This window comes from Mustela putorius, unplaced genomic scaffold (assembly GCF_011764305.1).
Source record: "Mustela putorius furo isolate JIRA1106 unplaced genomic scaffold, ASM1176430v1.1 tig00003834_pilon_pilon_pilon, whole genome shotgun sequence".
NCBI lineage: Eukaryota > Metazoa > Chordata > Mammalia > Carnivora > Mustelidae > Mustela > Mustela putorius.
The window spans coordinates 96,645,810-96,651,809 of NW_025421987.1; positions in this window are offsets into that span (position 1 = coordinate 96,645,810).

Genomic DNA, 6,000 nt, shown 5'->3' on the forward strand with positions numbered 1-6,000 from the left:
GGGTTTCTGTAACACATAACTGAAAGCATAACCATGTAGCCATCATCTTTAGAAGCGCAGATGAGGCTGCAAGGGAAGGTCTGGTGGAGACTGGCCCTGGTAGAAGGCCAGATAAAATTACTGGCAGAAGTTCTTTCCATCTTAGAGATTCTGGACGCTGGGAAATGGAGAACACCCCTTCCCTTTCTACCAGCCTCCAAATAGTTGCTGCAGGAGACACAGAAAGTCTCAAGAGTTCTCAGGACTCTAAATGCTTTCTGTCACTTTGTCATATTCTTAAAACTCATCAGGTGATTTAATAATACTGTTTAAACACCTATACTCTGCTGATGCTGAGGATCCAACAATGAACAAGATGGACATGGTTCTGCCTTCAAGAAGCTTCAGTGGCCTAGTGGTAAGAGACACACGAATGGGCAATTACAACACAACATTACCGTGAGAGGGAGAAGCAGAGGAGGGGGACCTAACAGGGGCCTGGGAAGTAGGGTGGAAGGGAGGGTGCTGCAAAGACTGCCTTAGGATACTGCTTATCCCAAAACTCAGAAGACGAGTAGGATCTATCCAGGTGAAGCTCTGAACAGAAAGGGAGAGCATTCTAAGCAGAGGGAATGATGTGTGTAAAAGAATTCATGCGATATAATTAATTCTTATTATTCATTTCAATTACTTTACAGAATGGCATTATGAGAGGAATGTAAAATAGTACAGCCATGGTACAAAACAGTACTGTGGTTTTTCAAAAAATAAAAATAGAATTACCATATGATGTAATTTCACTTTTAAGTCTATACCAAAAGAATGGACTCGAACAGATATTTGTACAATAATGCTCACAACAGCATCATTCACAATAGACAAATATTCATCAATAGGGACTGGATAAACAAAATGTGCTAGTTGCACACAGTGGATCAGTCTTAAAAAGGATGGAAATTCTGATACATACTACGACATGGATGGACCTTGAAAACATCACGCTATCAGGAAAGCACAAATCAAAACCACAGTGAGATACCACCGCACACCAGTCAGAACGGCTAAAATTAAGAAGTCGGGAAACGACAGATGTTGGCGAGGATGCTGAGAAGGGAATCCTTCTACACTGTTGGTGGGAATGCAAGCTGGTGCAGCCACTCTGGAAAAGAGTATGGAGGTTCCTCAAAAGTTGAAAATAGAGCTACCCTATGACCCAGCAATCACACTACTGGGTATTTATCCTAAAGATACAAATGTAGTGATCCGAAGGAGCACGTGCATCTGAACATTTATAGCAGCAATGTCCACAATAGCCAAACTATGGGAAGAACCTAGATGCCCATCAACAGATGAATGGATAAAGATGGTGTGGTGTATATATACAATGGAATATTACTCAGCTATCAAAAAAAAAAAAAGAAATCTCCCCATTTGCAATGACATGGATGAGACTAGAGAATATCACGCTAAGCAAAATAAGTCAATCAGAGAAGACAATTATATGATTTCACTCATGTACAGAATTTAAGAAACAAAACTGGATCAGAGAGGAAGAGAAGAAAAAAATAAAACAAGACAAAACCAGAGAGGGAGACAAACCATAAGAGACTCTTAATCATAGAAAACAAACTGAGGGTTGCTGGGGGATTAGGGGGTAGAGGGATGGGGTAACTGAGTGATGGGCATTAAGGAGGGCACGTGATATATAACAAATACCAGGTGTTAGATGCAACTAATGAATCACTGAACTCTACTTCTGAAACTAATAACACACTATATGTTAATTACATGAATTTAAATCAAAAATAAAATAAAAGATATGACAACTAAAAGAAAAAGAAGACATGCTATGTGAAATAACCACATACAAAAAAACAAATACTGTATGACTCCACTTACATGAGGTACAAGGAATGGTCAAATTAGTGAGAAAAAAAGCAGAGCCACAGTTATGAGGGGCTGGGGGGCAAGGGAACAGAGAGCTACCGTTTAATGGGTACAGGGTTTCAGTATGGTGTGATGACAAAGTTCCAGGAATGGATAGTGATGAAGGCTCCAGAACAACGTGAATATATTTAGCACAGGGAATATAGTCAAATGTGTTGAAGGTGACAGATGGTGGCCAAACTTAATTGTGGTGAGCATTTTGTCATGTATATACATGTTGAATCATTATGTCGTAGGCTTGAAACCAGTATTATATTGTATGCCAACATATTTCAATTAAAACATAATAAATAAAATGGAATTTTTTGTTATGTATATGTTATCACAATAAAATCTATTGCATTATGAGGGTATTTTTTAAAAAGATTTTATTTATTTTAGAGAGAGAGCGAGCAGGGGGAGGGACAAAGGTAGATAGAGAGAGAGCATCTCCAGCAGACTCATGCCAAGCACAGAGCCCAACACGGGACTTGATCTCATGAACCTATTATCACGACCTCAGCCAAAACCAAGAGCGAGACACTTAACTGACTGAGCCACCCACATGACCCTGTATTATGAGTTTTCAACATTTAGCCATTCTGTTATTGATAGACATTTGGTCTGGTTCCAGTTTTCCATAACTATAAGGAATGATGCTATAAAAATTCCTAGACATTTCTCCTCCTCCACCATCTAGAAATGGAATTATTCAGTCATAGAGGGTACACATCTTCAATACCTAAATGTGATCAAAGATCTTCCAAGTGGTTACAGGGCTCTATCTCCCACAGGCAGTGCCGAAGGATTTCTTGTTGCTCTTCTCTGTATAGTCATCAACACTTGATAATCTCACTTCCCCTCCCTGCAATTTGATGGGTGTGACATCGCAACTAATTCTAGCCTTAATTTGCATTCCCATGACTACTACCAAGTTTGAGATTACTGACCATCGAGGTGTCTCTTCTTCAAATTGTCTATCTGTAGCCTTTGCTCATTTCTATCACTTTGTTTTCATGAATGTATATAAGGTTATCTTTTTCTTACTGAGGATAAGAAACTCTTCTATAAATTCCAGTTACTAGCCCTCAGCAGGTTACAGGTCTTATAAATATCTTCCTCCCTGTGTCTGGCTTGCCTTTTCCTCTTGTTTCTTTGCCATGCAGAAGCTTTATATTTTAATTGAAGGCCAATCTATCAGTCTTTTCTTTTGTGGCTTGTGCTTTCTGCAAGTTGTTTTAAGAAATCTTTGCCTTGAAGGCTTCCATCCCTTTGGGTTCTCCATCAGGGGCAAGCGAGCAGAAGGCACCTTGGAGGCAAAAGTCAGGCGGTGCCTTGATCAAAGGGACCCTGTTCCTTCAAGCTATTCTGAGAGCCATTATGATGGTGAGGTAGACAAAAAGTTAAAGAGGAAAAAGCGAGCTCCAGAAAAACCTGTGAAGAAGCAAGAAATTCGTGAAACTTCAAGAACCCTGTGGGCCCCTGAGCAGAGCAACAGCAATGGCGATGCCAGCATGCTTCCAGTTGGGGGAAATGAGGGACGTCAGCATTCGGGACTTCAGAGGGAGAGTCCTGATGGATAGGAAAGAATATTGGATGGATCCAGAAGGTGAAATGAAACCTGGAAGAACAGGTATTTCTTTAAACCCCGAGCAACGGAACCAGCTGAAGGAACAAACTTCTGACATTGATGATACAGTAGGAAAAATATAAAATCGGTTACATAAAACCTGTACGGTTTTAGTTCTTTCAATCCATCTTTTGACACTGGCTTTTGTTTTCTCAACGTTCTTTTCCAAGCTATTGTATTTTTGGAGTGCAGAAAATCTGTAAGATGAAGACTTTTACTTTTATGTGCGTTATTAAAAGTGTTCTTAGTGAAAATAAAATCTTTCTTTACCTCTAATTTTTTAAGTAAAACTGGGCTTTCTACTAAAGTATTTGTAGGGGTGCCTGCCTACATTTAAGTGTCTGCCTTTGGCTGGGGTCATACTCCCAGGGTCCTGGGATGGAGCTCCATGTCGGGCTCCCTGCTCAGTGGGGAGCCTGCTTCTCCCTCTCCTCTTGTGCTCTCTCTTGCTGTCTCTGTCACTACCTGTCTCTCTCTAACTCTCTCTCTCAAATAAATAAATAAATAAAATCTTTTTTAAAAAGAAGATTTTAAATAAATAAATAAATAAATAAATAAATAAATGTATTCATTACCTAAAGCTGCTGTAACAAATTACCACAAAGTTGGATGGCTGAGAACAAGAAAACTGTGTTCCCTCAGTTCTGGAAGTTCCAGTCTGAAACCAGGTCCTGAGAGAGCCAAACTGTCTGATGTTTCTAGGGAAAGGTCCTTCTTTGCCTCTTCTGGTTGGTGGCCGTCCCTGGCCTTCCACAGTTTATAGGTTCATCATTCCAGTTTCTGCTTCTGCTCTCACATGGGGTTCTCCTGGTGGGTCTCTGACTCTCATAAGGATACCTGTCATGATGGACTTAGGACCCAGCCCACTCTAGTGCAAACTTGATTGGACTGTATCTGCAAATACCCTGTTCTCAAAAAGATCATATTCATAGATACAGGGCTTAGGACTTGAGTTCAAATATCTTTCTGGGGGACACAGTTTAAGCCACACCAGTATTAAAAGTTTATTTTCCAAATTTAGGTCTTTAATCTATTTAGAATTAACTTCTGTGTTGATTTGAGGTATGGATCTAAAATGATTTTTTTCATATGAGTAAGCAGCATGACACAGTCATGTACCAAATAATGCATCCCTTTCCCATTAATTTGTGATACCACCTTTGTCATATATCAAATTTCCTTACATGTATGGATCCATTTATGAACTTTCCATTTTGTTTCATTGTTCTAATTTGTCTGTCTTTCTCTGTACAAGTGCCACACTATCTTAATTACAATAGATTTATTTTTTTTTAAGATTTTATTTATTTATTTGACAGAGAGAGATCACAAGTAGGCAGAGAGGCAGGCAGCAGGGGCAGGGAAGCAGACTGCCTGCTGAGCAGAGAGCCAGATGTGGGGCTTCACGACCTGAGCTGAAGGCAGAGACTTTAATCCACTGAGCCACCCAGGAGCCCCATGATAGGTTTAGAATACATTTTGATATCTGTTACAGCAAACTTATTAGAATTTCCTTGGCTAATTTTGGTTCTTTACACTTGCATGTAAATTAATTTTGAATTCTCTTTCATATTGCTCTATTCTCCATAGCTGGGGTACGAATTTTCCCACTGCATCTGCTGATTCTTTCTCATAGTTATTTATAATGTTAATTTTCTTCAATTAAATTATTTATTTTGAGATTACTATAGATGCACATGCAATTGTTAAGAAAGAATACAGAGACAGTCCACATACTTTTACCTAGTTTCCTCAAGGATAACATCTCGTGAAAATTTTAATACAATAGCACAAACAGGATATTAACTGAACATTGCCATGGCAAAGATCCTGCATGTCCTTTTATAGCCATGTTGACTTCCCTCCTACCCCCACCTCTCCTTAACCTCTGGCAACCACTAATCTGTTCTCCATTTCTATAATTTTGTCATTTTCAAGAATGTTATATAAATGGAATCCTGTAGAATGTAACCTTTGGAGATTGGCTTTTTTTCTTTTTTTCTTTATTTTCTTTTAAAGGTTTAATTTATTTTAGAAAGAAAGAGCATGCGTAAGGAGGCGGAGGGGCAGAGGGATAGAGAGAATCCTTGAGCAGACTCACCCTTGAGGAGGGAGCCCCATGGGAGCTTGATCCCAGGACCCCAAGATCATGACCTGAGCTGAAATCAAGAGTTGGTTGTTCAACCAGCTGAGCCACCTAGGCGCTCCTGGGATTGGCTTTTTTCCCTCAGCATAATAATTCTCTGGCGATTCATCCAGTTGTTGTAATGTATTCCTTTTAATTCTAAGTAGTATTCTGAAATATCGGTAATAGTACAGTTTGTTTTACCATTCTGCTATAGAAGGAAGTCTGGGTTGTTTCTAGTTTTTGACTAATAATGTCACCATCAGCATTCACGCACATGTTTTTGGGTGAATATATGCTTTTGCTTCTTTGGGATAAATGTGCAAGTTTGAAATTGGTG